Source organism: Lissotriton vulgaris, chromosome 7 (assembly GCF_964263255.1).
Source record: "Lissotriton vulgaris chromosome 7, aLisVul1.2, whole genome shotgun sequence".
Lineage (NCBI taxonomy): Eukaryota > Metazoa > Chordata > Amphibia > Caudata > Salamandridae > Lissotriton > Lissotriton vulgaris.
In genome coordinates this window covers 1,085,587,378-1,085,603,949 of record NC_141695.1, presented here as the reverse complement: position 1 = coordinate 1,085,603,949, position 16,572 = coordinate 1,085,587,378, and the positions used below count along the sequence as shown (strand labels likewise).

The 16,572-nt window shown below is 44.8% G+C and overlaps 1 protein-coding gene across 1 annotated transcript in view; it reads right to left on the bottom strand.

Annotated features, from left to right (window-relative positions):
• The window catches only part of LOC147702960 (non-selective voltage-gated ion channel VDAC1), a 152,048-nt gene extending 136,097 nt beyond the window's left edge, over positions 1-15,951 (bottom strand). The window contains exon 1 of the mRNA XM_086931532.1: positions 15,708-15,951. The gene's annotated coding sequence lies outside the window, so the exon portion shown is untranslated. The remainder of the gene's footprint in view (positions 1-15,707) is intronic.
• Between the last annotated feature and the right edge of the window lie 621 nt (positions 15,952-16,572).

The window sequence follows — 16,572 nt, the reverse complement described above, 5'->3', positions numbered from 1 at the left end:
ACCCACTTACAGCCCTACCTATAAATCTCATCTTCCGAGTGCATGTGACTACGGCAACCTTCATGCCGACATTTCTCCTCAGTATATGTTCACACACACGCTCCATTGAGAACATTTTCGACCAGGGGGTTTGTGTGCTCAACTGGGAACCTGCACCTCTTTTTAACCCTCCTTCCCCCACCCCCCCGCTGCTCACAGCCCCTCACCCAGATTGTGAGGCCAGCGGCTGCCTAGAGGGCGACCAATCCGATGCGCCCCCTTTTCACAGGCTTGCTGAGGAAGGATGAGGGCTACCAACTCTATGCAGCGTTCAAAACGGGCCCCTATCGGGTCCGGCTTCGCCTCCCTCGGCCCATGTTTCTAACACATGGAAGCCTGCATTGCCTGTATATAAGACTGTCTCCAAGTCCCTTCTTACAATCAAGTTGTATCGTATCTAGTGACCGGTCAGAAGAAAAAGACATAGTTGCTCAACAGTAACAAGTTATTAGAACATTGGAATTGGGAGCTCCATTGTAGACAATGGAGTGCTCCATGCTTCTACTGGCCTGTAAAGGCCAGCAGAGAAATATTTAGGGGATTTTTACCCCCTCGGGCTCCGAGACGCCTTTCTTTTATTTGTTAGAACATTCTGTCCTCTAGTGGCAGAATGTTCTAATAGCCTTATGGCCCTTCGTAGCAGGGCTATACTGCTATTAAAATCCCTGTTTCTTGTTAATGTCCCTCGCCTTCGGCTCGGGCCTTTAATGCAGGAGCGGGCCTTTAATAGCCGCTATAGCCCGCTAGGGTGGGCTATAAGGCTATATTACCCGAGTTGTGAGGACATAATGCCTGCAACCAGAACCAGCAACCAAGGTGAAAGGCAGGTCATATAGCATAATTACAGACGCAGTTTAAACAACAAAAACGAGAACTGGCTTTATATTGTTTTGACTTTTTTTCTAAAATGAGCACTGATCATCAGATGTTGGGCAACTGATTTGCACGCTAAAGTTCACTGCAGGAAAGACAATCTCTTTGTGTTTCTAGTCATCCTGACTTACAACCTTTTTGTGCTAATCTGATATATACTAAACAGCTTCTAAATTGTTTTTGCAGCAAATTACTAACTGCTTGGTGTGCTTACTTTTCTAATAGTCTTTTTTTCATTCTGCAACCATACTAACTCCTTCATTTGAAAGAGCAAGACCCCTAGGATTTAAGCAATTTGTGGTGGGATTGCGTGATCGTGAATTATAATAAGGAATACAATGATCTCTGCCATATGTTAAAAGGATAGTGCAGGTCACCTCGGAGTCCTATGGCCTTCTAAAAGGAATTTGCCCTTTGGCCTCGTTGCTCTATTCTTTCACTGAATTACTTGGTGACTTGTTATATCCGAATAATGTACAGTTGGGAGATACTTTAGTTCTTTTATAGGATATAAAGTTGGTCCATCACCCACAAAAATTAAAACTGAAACACCCTGAAACTTTTCCCAGTTAAGCAATTTATGGTGCTTAATTCATGTTCCTGACTTGAGCATCGTTTATGCCTAATAAAGTCAATTAGCATTTACCCTTCCAATTTAACTCAGTACTTCAACCTAAAATGGCATCAACCTCCCATAGTTAAGGACGGGTACTGATCTTACCCGACTGAACTGGCTACCACTAATCATTCTTATTGGAAACTGTGCCTCCTTACACCAGGTGTAATGTTGAAAACGCTTAATTTGTGCAGGCAAGTATCACTGAAAATTAAAAGTTTTAATATGTACAGAAGAGGGAATAAGAAAGCTGGGAGTTATCACCCGAGACTCGAGTGAGAATGATATAAACTATTGGAGTGTATGCTAAGAGGCCGGCTGGGTGAATGAACTACAAGATATGGGGAAAAAAAATAGAAGACTAGTTTTAGGTTTGTATTGACATTGCAAGTGACTGCAAAACCTACTGATACGAATTCTTAAAAACACAAGGAACAGCAATGTCAATTGGTTGTGCTTACTTTACATGAAGTGTTACAGCAAACAAATGATGGACGGAATGCTGAAAATGTAAACTTTCTCCCCCAGTCAAAAGATCTGCGTTAAATCCATTGTTCTTTTTCCCACTACACCATACCAGTTTGGACCCAGCCAAATGCAAATCAGTCTTGACCCTGTGCTCCATGGGAACAGTTCAGACCCAACTGCCAGGCCAGGTCCTCCCTGGACCAGAAACAAGCATCCTGGTACCGGTTTCAGGGTATGTCACCCTTCATCAGCCAGGCTACCTTGAATCCAGTGGCACAGTGAGCAAGGGACCCAAGTCAAGCTATCCTGGCTGATGAGGGCTGAAAGCCCGAAACCGGTCCTAGGATACTTGTTTCCAGTCCAGGGAGGACTTGGTTTGGCAGTTCGGGCTGGACTGTTCCTATTGGGCGCAGGGTCAAGACTGATTTGCATATGGCTGGGTCCAATCTGGAATGGCGAGCAAAAAAACTATGGATTTAGGCCCAGATCTCTGTACTGGGGTGAATATATGACATTGTTCTGCATTCTGTCCATCAATTGTTCTTTTTACTGTAAATGAAGGCAAGACCAACCGACATTGCCCGTGCTAGTTTATAGTAGTCTTTAATGCCTGTAAAGATTGATGTTAAATCTTCTAGCGGTGTGCAAAACTTGACATTTTTTGTGTAATTACATGAAATGTGAAATACAAACCCATCATTTAAAGCAATATTTTAGCATGAACTGCATCGGTGTGTCAATTTTTTGAGACAGGGACACCTTTCATGGTAGAAATAATAGCACAAAAAGTGGTTGTTCAATTCAATAAATTAATGTCCAATCAAATACTTATTTTCATATTAAAAATAAGTATTTTATTTTTGATCTCCTTGCATTCAAATAAGTATTACGATATTCATAAACAATAACACAATTCCCTTGAGGTCCGGGCTCTAGAATTTCACTGTCAAATCCCTGTCCCACTCGCCCCTTTCACTGGTGGCCACATCCAGGAAATGTTTACTAGTAGGCATTACTCAAGAATTCACCGGACTCTTTCAAAAATAGGGCAAAGTGTCTTTGGGGCTTAAGCTTCTATAGCAATGAGTCCCTCCGGGGCCTGGTAGGCCCGTAACAAGTCTTACCCTCTCCAGTAGCAAGGAAGCGTGTGCCCAAACCGGGGGCACTCGCAATGCTCCAGTCAGCTCAGTTGAGTCAGGCTGCATGACGGATGCGCAGCAGCACCCAGCAGGCACAGGCTTTCCCAGCGTGTGTGTGGCCAGATCTAGCAGCAATCAGAGGTGCTCCTATGCTGTCAGCAAAGTAAGCTCAGCACTCTCCAACAAGGAAGAGAGAAGGGGAGGAGGGGGGAAGGGGGAGGGGGAGGGTTGTTCCTTCTACTCCCAATCTGGTCCAAGAGATGTGGAGATGCACACTTGGCACCCTCCTCAATCCACAGGACAGGTAAGGAGCAGTCCTCGGTGCATGTTTAGATCTACAAGTCCTAACTGTTCCGTTCTCCAAGTGATAATCTGAACTTTGCAGCGTAATCTGTACCGGCAATCCCTCCTGGCATACAGGGTTGTTGTAGTACCTACTAACAAGGCACCAGTCTCCTCTGAATGGCAGTCTATAACAGCATCTCTCCCATCGTACATGGTCGCCATAATGATGCGGTACAGGTTTTAATTAACTCACACAGAATAGAGGGCAAGGCTATCTTCATGGCGGCCCTTTCCTGGCATAAGGCAGGAGAGGGGTGAACACGGGCAGTGACCTTGGTGCAGCAGCCATCTCCTCACACAAGGTCCTCTCAGAAGGGCTCCCCACTTGACCTCACACCCTCCAACACTCTCCTCATAGAACACACTGGTCTTGGCAAGCAGGCAGGTTCCAGAGCTCCAGAGGAGGTGCTCTTGGTTTACCTTGGTGAAGTCCCCTCACCCAGCAGGAGGGAGACTAGCAGGTCTTGGGCTTCAGTCCTGGGCACAGATGAACATCTTGCAGAGCTTTCCCTCCCCACATAGACAGACTGACTGCTTGGTAGATGACAAATGTTTGGGGTACCAACCTCCTTTTCTTATAGTCCATTTCCAGACACCAAATGTGATTTAGGGTTTGCGTCTTAATTCTTATGTTGGGGTTCTGCTTTTATTTGAAGTGGAACCCTTTTCCTCTCCCTCTTGATAGGCTGTCTGTCACAGCAGGAGAGTCTCCTAAGCTGATTGTCCTACAACACTGGCTATGAAAATAACTAGAATTTGTGTGGCCACAGAGATATCCCATCAAAATGTTAATCCAGGACTGAGATGTGTCCAGGCCCCTTCCAAGGGATATCTCACTGAATCAAAAAGCGGCCATTGAAGTGCATTGGGGTGTTTCTCTCTGTTTTCCAGCGTGTCCTACCTAGCTCACAGGAATGCGGCAATACCCAAATTTGTCAGGGGTGGGATCTTCTACTCCTCATGTCATCACCCTGCAGGCCTGGTTTCACAAAAATGGAACAACAGTACAGTTTGGTTACTCAAAGCGCAGGGGTAACTATTCATAGCCATGCAAAGAACTTTTCCATCTCAACGATGAGTGCTTGTGTCTGAACTTAGGCAGTGATCCAGTGGATATTTTGCTTTTTTATTTTTATTTGCTTGTCTAGGGTGAGTGTGGGAGATTTGGATGAGTCAACAATGATGGGGGAGCAGTTGAAGGCAGTCAGGTGATTCATCCAAAGGTCTATCTTGGGGATGTGATTCGGGGAAGAAATGAGAAGGAATTCTCTTTTGGAAGTGTGGAGCAAGAGGTGGTTCTTAGTTAACCAGTTTTGAGTATTTATTAGGGTAGAGGTGAGCGATATGAGGTTATTTTTATGAAATTGTAAGGCTAGCGCATTAGAGTAGCAGCACTACTCCCCCCAGCACCACCATTGCATGTGGACGCACAGTAGAGGTGCACAACCATCCTCATAATTTGCCATGGTAGACCTTCGACAACTATGCATAACAGAGGTATACTGAGTTTATTACGCAGCATTGGAAGTGACATGCCTGGAGGTGGGAGGATGGGGGGGGGAGATTAGGGGCTAGAGTAGTATGCAGGCATAGATCAAGGACGTCGCTGGGTAGCCAGGACTATTTCCGTTACTTTGCTTATGTCTCCATTGTGTCTCGGGCACTTCAGGGAGTATTACCGATATGTGCAGCGGACTCAAAGCGCTGTGCCTCAGAATTCTATGCTTGTAATGTCTAGCGGGTTGGGACTCTTAGGAAATGAGATTTGATGCAATGTTGTAATGTGCAAAGGGTGAAAGTGTTTCTACATTAATAGCACACAAACATGTGTCCTATAGTTATATTGCAAGGCTACATAGACCTCTATAATGCATATGCAAAAGCATCAATTGACCATGTACTCCCTGTCAAAGAGCTCCAGATAGTAAACAATCTGAGTTGGTGTATGTAAACTAATAAATGAACAAAAGGTTGGACACTTCATAAACGATGGTTCCATCAAATTATAACAGCCACTTTTCAAAATAGTAATTGTTTTCACAACAAACTTTTTCAAAGGTCTAACAAAAACCTGGTTACATGTTTTTGTAAAACCTGAAAACCAGTGCTCTATTACACCCGGTCTGAAGTTGTTTGAACCATCAGAGCCAAATGCCTCACTTAAAGAACAACTACAGGGAAACAAGCAGTTACAATGCAATAGGTCTTCCAATGACATTATTTTGAGCTGTAAATGGCAATGCCTTTAAAAAAATTTAAAAAGGCATTGTTATTTACAATACCAAAAGCAACACCTATTGCATTGCATAGCGCAGTGTCCGTGAAGACGGTGCTGCGCTTAGTAAAGTTGGAAGAAAAAAAAACGTGTGTCTGGGGGGCAGAGCCCTGTGGTGACTTACTGGAGAGCGCCTTGAGTGCTGCGCCCAGCACGGCAGTGTCAATGCCGCCCTGACAGGGGCTCCCCGCACTTTATCTGGGGCTAATCTTATCATTTCTATATGGTATTTGCAATCGCTTGTGTTTGCAAAATAAAAAATGGTCTCTGGTTTAAAAGACCTGTTGAAGGACTGGTGGGGGTCAACTTATTGGAGTGACACTTTAATTGTGAAACTGTGCATCAGTAAGAGCAGAAAGCAGACTAGGGGACAGTTTCCAGTGTGTAAAGTAAATATTGAAATTGGTTTAGATTTTGTTGCATTAACTTTTAAAATGTCAATGCACTTTTTTATTTTTCTTGGTATGTTTTTATATTTGCTAACACTTCTGAGAAGAAAAGTGTTTCTGGTGTGATTTTTCGGCCTGCGTTTTTTTAAAAATAAATCCCCAAATTCAGCCTGATTCGGCCTCTGTTAATTTGTTGCCTATAGTGTCACGTGACCCCCCCTACCATTGCCTGCATGTCCTGCTGTCTGCAACGTCGTGATGCAAAAGGGTATCCCTGAAAGAACTTTACAAACTACTTTAGCAAATGTGACCTTGCCTATTTCCTGAATCAACAGTTGTGAATGAAAAACTCCGACTCATAGCTTCACAACAAAGTTAACAGTAACGCCAGGTTGCAATGCAATAGGTCTCGCAACTACGCGAGTATGAGCTATTGGCATTGTAAATGATAATGAGTTATTTTTTTTCTGGTTTTTAAAACATAAATAAAAGGCTTTGTTATTTTCAATGCCAATAGCTTAAACTTGTGTAAAAGAGAGACCTATTGCATTGCAAATGCGTGTTACTCTTGTTAAGACTGTCTGGGAATAATAGACAGCACCTTGTTTTAACACCCAAACACAGCAGAAACCAACCGAAACGTGAGAAGTCAACCTTTGCAAGGGGCATTCCACTACCCGCCAACACGTGTCGCTGCAGTTTTAGTAACTTTTGAACTGTGTGAAATAAGAACTCATTTGTTCTTTGTTCAAATTTGAAGATTATGCCGCCGTGGATGAATTATGCAGCAAATGCTGCGCATCATAATTGTGCGGAAAACGTTGCAACCGTACCATGGCATAAGTCCAGTGGCGCCGCATGACCCGTGTTTCTGTGCGTGGTCTCCTATTGGTGCAGATGTGTAGATGTCTTGCAATCTTCACCAATGTGTGTGTGTGTGTGTGTGTGTGTGTGTGTGTGTTTCTGTCCTCTGTGACTTTGTGTGCACCTGTATGTCTTTGAGTGGCTGGACTTGTTTGCCCACTTGTGGCTGTCTACTTGCGTGTCTGACTGTCGTTTGAGTAGTTGAACATGGCTATCAATGTGGTTGTCTGTGTCCCTGTTTGTGTGTGTGCGCCTCTTTGTAGTTTTTTGTTTATGTGTGTCAGTATTTCAGTAGTTGAACGTGTGTATCCTATGTGTAAGTTTGTGTGTATACCTATTTGTGCATTTATGTTTGTGTGTCTATCTTTGTGCACAGTTGTGTGTCTATTTGTGCGTCTGCCTTGGAGTAGTTGAATGTGTGTCTTGGTATCGGTTTGTGTGTACTTTGTGCTTTTTTGTATCTCCTTGCTCAATGTGTGTGTGTGTGGGTGTGTGTGTGTCTCTGTGTGTGTACTGTGTGTCTGTGTGTGCATGTACTGTGTGTCTGTGTGTGCGTGTGTCTGTCTGCGGCTCTCACAGGCAGCACGTCACTGAAGTGTGGCACGGCCAGGGGCAGTGCCTGCGGGCAGAGCCCTGGTATTTCCACCACCCTGGGCGTCACTTCGTGTGTTTACCCAGTGCTGTCGCTTTCACGTTCCCCTCTCAGACACACAGCCCAGCATTGTGTTGTGTTTGCAGGTGGCTTGGCGGTGTCTGGGGAAGGGGCAGCGTGGCAGTTCTCATCCCACGCTTTCCGAGGGCAGGCAGTCCTGCTCACTACCCTCCCTGCTCCGAGACCCCAGCCCCTGCCAGCCTGGGTGGTCGGCCATGGAGCGGAGTACATGCCCCCTGGTAGTGCACACAAAGGGGGAGTGTAAGGCCTGCCCAGGCCCGCGGGGGCATTTGTTCCAGGCTTGGCCTGTGCAGAGCCCCCAAAGGGGAGGGGGTGATTGACGCCCCTGACACCGGCCCCAGTCCGGGATTAATAGCCCACCTTTTTCTCATCACATGCCGAGGAAAGGGAGGGAGGGGTGGGAGCATAGGCATCACTGTAGCACTCATGCTTGGAGCAGATTATAGATAAGCATGAAGGGAATGAGCGCGTCAGCTGGCAAGCGAGAAACGGTGCAGGACAACTGAATGCAGAGAAAAACAAGCGGTCGAGATTGTGCGTTGTATGGCAGAAACGTGTTTATGAGAGACAGTTACTAGGGAACCAGTTATGCAAAAAACAAGCATTGCATCTTTTGAAGATTAAGGATGAATAGAGGGATGTTTCGACCGATGGGTTAATCCGAGCAGTTCTAACCTTGCAAGTTTTGAAGTAGGTTTACCCGCTCAAGCGGTGGCCTTTTTCAGCATGGCAAATGTAATTTTCTACAGTTGCACTGCGCCTGAGAGCAGGATGTGTGAAATCTGTGGGGGCGAAGAAGCATAAAGTGGAACAAACTAAGCAGGTTCATCAGCTATCGGTGCATAAAATATTTTGGATTTTAGTCTTTTGCATTAAATGTACAGATCGAAGACTAAACGAAACCAAGATTTTTATCCTGTGAGAGATCGGGGCAGTGTCCTCCTCCACGCTAATTAGAAACAGATGACCCCCTAAACATAAGAAGTCGAAGATAAAAACCAAGATTTCTTTTCATCGAAACAGATGGCCCCATAAAGATAAGTAATTGCTTCACTACAGCCATGAAGCTGACGACCCAGTCCGGATGGGCCGTCCAAAAGAGAGAAAGGGCAGTGGCAAAAAGCATCTTTTTCAATGGGAAGCCAGCGTTTAGCATAAACGCTGATGCGACACAATGAAAAGGATGGGCGGGGCTTCAAGTCCCCTTCTGCAATCTCCTCTCTCATTATATGTCTCGCCGAGCGAGCAGCACTTGCCCTGCAACGCTAGGCGAGACCTAAAAACACAGGGTTAGGCTGCAACTAGTCTGTTGCCGCCCGGTCCGGGCTGTTCCGGCTGCCTCATACACCTGACGCAATTGACTGAAAACAAATGAGGACTTGTCAGTAGTCGATCAAACTGCCATCAGATCTGGTACGTCTGTTAGACATATCCTCCAGTTGTCCTTCCCTTTACAGTCTGAAGACATTCAACTCCAACTAACTAGCTGCAGAAGTGTCCAGGGGGTCAGGCAAGGTCACTCATTTTTTGGTTTTCTTTCTGAGTAAGTGAACACATAATGGGCCTGTAAAAGCCCTACCTAGGATGGCAACAAAGGTGGCCATCGAAGCTTAGTTTCTTATTTGTTCTTTCTGAATTAGCTGTCCTGAAATTCTGATTATGTAGAGAAATTCCTAAACAACTATCGTGCATTTTGGTTAGAATTTTAGCATTATCCCTCCAGAGTTGGAGATCAGCCCTTTGCCTAGAACTGCACTACTGTGTTTGGAACGGGGGCGTCGTCAATACCCTGCTTTAGCAGCTACAAGAGGGGGTTGAGTGTTTGATGGATCTCTTGCTGGCAGCTTGGCAGAAAAAGACTCAATTTACGTGAATGGATTGGTGGGAATGTGAGTGAAAGAATGTGTGGGTGAAGGGGGGGATAGATGGGAGAGTGAAAAGCTGGAGGACAAGATGAACAAGTGAAAACCTGAAGGGAGAGATGGTAAGATCAATGAGTGAAAGGTAAAAAGGATGGATTGCTGAGCGATGAGTGGAAGGGGGGTTAATGGGTGGATGGATTGCTGAGTGAAAGGATGGGTGAATGGCAGATGGATGGGTGGATGGGTGGGGTGGATTGGTTGATGGATAGGTGGATGATTGAGTGAAAGGATGGAGGGGTTGGATTGGTTGATGGATAGGGGGATGATTGAGTGAAAGGATGGGTAAGTGAACAGGTGGATGGATGAGTGAAAGGGAGGATGGATGGGGTAAAAGGGAAGATGGATGGGGTAAAAGGGAAGATTGATGTATGAGCAAAGGGGTGGATGATTGAAAGCATACATAGATGAGTGAAAGGGTAGAATGAAGGGGTGGATGAGTAAAAGCATGTATGTAGATGGATGGATCAATGGGTGGATGGCCGAGTGAAAGGATGGATGGATGGATGAGCAAATGACTGATGAATGAATGTGGATGGAAAGATGAATGAGGGAAAAGATGAATGAGGGAAAAGATGAATGAGGGAAAAGATGAATGAGGGAAAAGATGAATGAGGGAAAAGATGAATGAGGGAAAAGATGAATGAGGGAAAAGATGAATGAGGGAAAAGATGAATGAGGGAAAAGATGAATGAGGGAAAAGATGAATGAGGGAAAAGATGAATGAGGGAAAAGATGAATGAGGGAAAAGATGAATGAGGGAAAAGATGAATGAGGGAAAGGGTGAATGTACGGTGGAAGGATGGGTTGGTCGATGGTTGAGTGAAAGGGTGGGTGGATGGATGAAAGCAAAGGTGAGTGGATGGACGAATGAAAGGATGGATAGCTAAGTGAAAGGATGGATCGCTGAGTGAAAGGGTGGGTGAATGGGAATAATTAAATGAGGCCCATCCTGACAAGAATCTTTGCTGTGTAATATGTGCAAGATGACAAGCTGTGTATGAGGGGCTGGATGACTGGAATGTTTGATGGATAGGTTTGGGGATGGTTGAATAGGTTTGGATATGGATGGGCAGATGGATAAATGGACAGATAGAATGTTGAAATCCTGAATAATGGATGAAAGAATGAATGGATGACTGAATTAAAAAATGAAATGGTGGATATCAGTGGGTGGATGGAAGGATGAACGGATAGATGCAAGAGACAAGAGCTCTTCTGGGGACCGTCATGACTTGTTTCGCTTGCTTGGTGACATACAGCTTTGGTTGAAAGTGGGGGGTATTTTAATTTTTTGACTACTCCCTTGGCTTGGATAGACAAGTTTCAGAAAAGAAAAAAAAACTGGATTTTGTGTCTCTAAAATGATCATTCAATTTGTTGCAGCCTGCCCTCACTAAATAAGACTAGTGTGTAAAGACGAAGCTAGAAGTTCTGAATAACTGAAGTAAGTCTCGTATTTCGTGCTGCATATATCACGGACGGATGTCAGTAAGTGCACAATACACAAATATAATCAGTAACCAAAAACAAAGAACTTACTTATATATTACTTCAAATGTACTTCTGCCACTTCCAAGCATTGAAAATATAAGAAGTAAGTATAACCCAGTTTAATGGTACTCCATTTACCCATCCTGGAAGAATGGAAAGTTAATTCAGCATTCCTGGGATTTACACTCATGACCTGCAGGTCCCCGCATTTTAAAGCAGGTACGATTGTACTCACTGAGCCATCCTGGTGCAAAAGTCACATGCATAAAAACTATGTTGAAACATGTCGCTTTAACAACAAAAGTCCTAATTCACAAAGCATTTTCTATATGCAAGTATAACTTTGTTATGCAAACATAGCCATTTGAGTGTAAATAAGTAATACTTTTTCAGATAATCAAAACTGATGGATTTCTTAATTAAAATGTATACTTACGAACGCAACAAATGTGCCAGCAGAGAGACACTGTCAGTCACACTCACAAATTAAGGTAATGGCGAGAGTGTGGGCACTTCTGGGCATGTTAACCTGTCACACCAGGAACACCAAACTTGCAAGGTTCTGGGTAATCACACGCCTTTTACAGATTTAGTCCTTGAGTTGAAGCACATGACGAGTTGGTCCTGTCAAAGATCAACAGCCAGATTCATCAAAGACCCGTTTTGCGAGTCTTTAATAGCGATTCATAAGGAATCGCTATTACAGACTCGCAAAACGGGATTCATGTAGGAATCGCAAAATTAAATGCGATTCCGACACATTCCTTATTTGCGATTAGCAAATTGCTAATCGCAAATAAGGAATAACTCCCCATTCATTCTTATGGGCCAAAAGGCCCATAAGAATGAATGGGGAGTATTCCTTATTTGCGATTAGCAATTTGCTAATCGCAAATAAGATAGCGATTTGAAGGGTGCCAGGGGTGTCCAAAGGACACCCTGTAGCACCCCTTAAATGCACATTTAAACAGGTGTTGCGCACACACATGTCCAAAGGACATGTGTGTGTGTGTGTGTGTGTGTGTGTAACAAGCAAAAGAAAAAAATGCACTAAAGTGCTTTTTACTCTTTTTTCGCAATTTACCACGAAGTCAGACTTCGTGGTAAATTGCGACCGAATATTGCAATTTCGCAATTTCTAATTGGTTGATGAGTTGCATTTAAGGAATCTATTAGAGATTCCTTAAATCCAATTCCTCGCAAATATGCGATTTCGCTAATAGCGATTTTTGCATTTGGGATGATGAATCCCAAATGCAAAAATTGCACTCGCAAAGGGCCAGATTCTCAGAATCTGGCCCTTTGCGAGCGCAATTTCGCTTGATGAATCGGGCTGCAAGTGCTCTCTAGGGCGAAAATCTGCAATAGTACATATGATACTTGTATTTAACAGTGTTAAAATTCTTGCTTGACTTAACCATTGAGCGCCTACAATAAATCATTGATAAGGACGACGCCCAAGGAGCTTTTAAAAGTTGTATTTTAGGATGTTCCAATCTCAATTGAAACAAGGTGGTATTGGGTGTAGTAGTCGCCTTCAGCTTCTCACAAAGGCACTGAACTAAGTTTTTTTTTTCTTTTCAGGAATGAAACCTAGTACTTCCGGGTGTAATCTAAGAAACGATAATCTAACTACCAACGTAATATATGTTTTTACTCAATTTAGCACGTCATCTACCTCAGAAGGATAAAAGGTTTATTTAACACATTCGGTAGTCAACCTGTTACACATATGTCAGGAGGAGGGGGGCATCCATCCAATTATCAAAATACATCAGGCGCAATTGGAAAAGTAGAAAAAAATATTCGTATTACGTATTTCAATCTCTTCCGTTGCTCAAAGGAAATACCAGTTTGTCCTGCATTCACCCGTTCTTCAATCCAGCTGAGGAAGAAAATTAAATGGCTCCCGGCAAACCTGATCCTCGCCAGAAGTGGCACTGGTCTCTCCTGCCACCACGCTTCTCCAAGTACAAATTGTATCTGTCACACAAAAGTCCAGTTTCCACTTGAGTGTTTTTCTCCGTAACTTCCACGAAACTGGACAAATCCGTACCGTCATCCCATTAAACAGTACCAAGTCTATCAGAGGTCCACCTTCACACAAGAAGGGCGTTTAAAAGTGTCTGAAAAAGTCGACGTGATTCTACCTGCATGCGAGGAGAAGTTGATAAGATGTGCACAACCTTGGCTTTGGAGCATGGAGCCAACCTGAGGTCACTGTGCCCAGTTCAGACAAAGCACTGACAGCACGTGCACGTAGTTGTAATCGGGCACTTTCACGGAAATATTTTATAATTTCACTAGCAGCGCGGCACTCAGTCGGTTCCTGATACTTATGAACGCAGCATTTTCTTTGGTAGATTTATGTTCCTATTGCCCACGGGTAAGGGCATTCTATAATAGGCACAACGTGAAACAAATAAATAAACCAATCGTAATAACCAGTACTCGAGTTTTTGGCCCTGATGTCATTAGCAGGAAGTCCGCTTGACCCTGGTGTTTAAGATTTTCTGTGCTGTTACGAGTGCCGGCAGATAATTTGTGCCGCTCACCTATTAATCCGCAGACTCAAATGTGTATTAATAATCTACAAATCCAGTTAAAATAGGTCGAATGAAACAGGCTGTAACTGGAGTGGCATTACGCAAGGCAGTTGTAACTGCTGCATTAGTCAGTCAGTCATTAGTCACAGGAAAAAAAGGCAGCCCTGTTGTTGAATGTCTCCTTCGCTCGTGCAATACATGCTTTTTATTTCCCCATTTCCTATTACAATGTAGTAATTTTGCTCACGCGCTAGAACATTTATGAAAACGCCACATTTACAAAGAATATAGCATTTGCGAGCTAATTAATTCACTAATTGAATCCCTAATGCGGGATATGATTTCGTATCCATAAAGTCCATGGGCAGCATTGTTAATTAAACACATTTGCATTGAAATAGCTGAAAACGTAGCCTTTACAATCCGAGCTGGCTGCTTGTTACCATATCTGGTGTAATACTGCAAAAGGCTGCGGTGTCTACGTTTGCAAGCCGGTCTGTCTGCTGTGATCGCCGAGACAGCCGCATCGGCCCGTTCAGCGAAGCATAAAGTCAAATCTGACTAGGCCTCTCGTTCTCTACTATAAATAAGGTCACCTCCAGGACTGGGATGGGAGGGCCGCGAACAGAAGGCGGTCTCGCTGCGCAGACATCTGCAGCCTGCTCTGACCCACAAGCAACCAGCAGGATCTATTCTACTGAAAGCGCACAGATACAGAAAACGGATACACAGCGTTTGGGGTCGTTCGTTCACATTACATGTTGTGGCAGCAACCTCATTACAAAAGCCAATTCTTCCATAAATACTACTGTGAACCCAAGCAGTCAGTAGGCAGAGCAGGAGATGTACCGATACCATTCATTTTCCATGCAGTTTCTTCGGTAGGGGGCGGGGTGTTCTGAAATTTAATAAGGAGTATATAGAGGTATGCACAATTTACATACATTATTAACGCGCAATCACCTATTCAGCAAATTACAAATATATGTTACGCGTGCGTAGTACAGCGGAAGTAAAATTAATGTACACATGACATGAGGGTTTTAACAATCGATGCCTATGAAATTACAAGCAACGAGTTAAATACGGACTGTAGAATTAACACTTTGGCATCAATTGTCTACATGCCCGGAAATGGCGTGATTGCCACTATTTTTAATGGGTACCGAATTGTCAGTGATGCAGGGGGTGGGGGCATTTCAGTGCCACAAAGAGGAATGGGAAGTGTATTTCAGTTACACGAAGGGGGTGGGAAGAACAGGTCACAGCAACAGTGCGAAAGGAACTCTCCCGTTAAAAAGAGGGCTCAGAATGGCATATATGTAACAAAATAGGGATGAGCGGGTAAGAGATGGGAGTGGCTTAACAAGGTGACACCAAAGGGCAAGTTAGAAATACACCTATGGAGATGCATTCGGCACACAAGAATGGAAAATGCGAGCATACTACACACGGCTGGGAAGGGCATGTAAACGTAACAGAAGGAGAGATGGAAAGGTCATGTCACTAGGACACACACAAGATTGGAGAGGACATATATATGGCGCACCTGGACTGTAAGGGAAAGTTGTTCTGACACACACAGATGGTAAAGACATATCCCATGAGCACACAAATAAACGGGAAGCACATACAAATCGCTTGAAGATGAGACACAGGGATATGGAGGACATTTTACAAGGGCGCACAGATAAATGGGGAAGACATGTTGTTACAGAGAGGGATTGGGATATTATGTCCCAGGAATACAAACTGATGGCGATTGTGTGGGGACCTGAAGGGCAAACCACGGTGACCTACAGAGAGATGATACTGTCACACCGACACCAGGGGACGCGGCGCACCTGTCACTAGATCTCTCCTCCCTCCCCCGTGCAACCATCAGAGGTCTCCGTCAAAGCCCGGCCCGCAGTAGCACGCGGCGGACTTTTATGTCCCAGAAGAAGATTGTGAAACGATGAAAAGATGCACTTTGCCCAGACCCACGCAAGTGGAGACGGACCAACCTCGGTTTTGAAGCCCAGCATGTAGCCGTATTCGCCCGGCTTCAGCAATAGCCATTCTTACCTTTACTGCAAAGCCGTGGAGCTGCGACCGGGAGAAGAGCGACAGCAGGTCGAGAGAGGCGGGACTTCCGGAGGGCCGAATGACAGTGCGTGGAGAGATGGGCGGGTCCTCTGGGTTTCCAAGTGACGGGAGTAGAATGGGGCGGGACTCGCCTTACAGCTAGTAATCTATACAAGAGGCGGCCATGTTGTAGGAAAAGCGGCACAGTCGCGGGTTTAGTACACCTAACATGGCATTCGCGCGAATGGCACCAGTTTGCGATATTCGGTATTTATGTAATCCATGACAGGATACGCTTGCTCTTCGCCGCTCGAAACCCCTTTTTATACACCATTATCGTGATTAACAAGCATTTACAATGCAACGGTTTTGCCTTTGGAAAAGTTAGAGCTAATGGCATTGTAAATGACAATTTTTTTATTTATGTATTCGTTTTGAAAACCGATAAATAAATGGCACATGTCATTTACAATGCCAATAGCTTAATCTCTCGCAAATGCCACACACTCCCACACCCACAGAGAACACCCCAACACAGAGCCCCTCCACACAGAGCCCCCCCACACACACAGGGCCCCCCCACACACACACCCACAGAGCCCCCCACACACACACACCCACACAGAGCCCTCACACACACTGCGAGCCCCCCCACACACCCAGACTGAGCCCTCCACACAGTCCTGCCAAGCATCACGCAACAGGTGTGACGCTCACGCATTTCAGTGCGGTGATCCGCATCATCGCACTGAAATGCATTGTCACGCATTTTGCCACCTGTGCCAGGTGCGCCAGCGGCGCCTGTGCCCGGGCTCTCTCTGCTGTTCCGAGAGAGGTGCTGCTCGGCAGAGTTCCTAAACAGTTA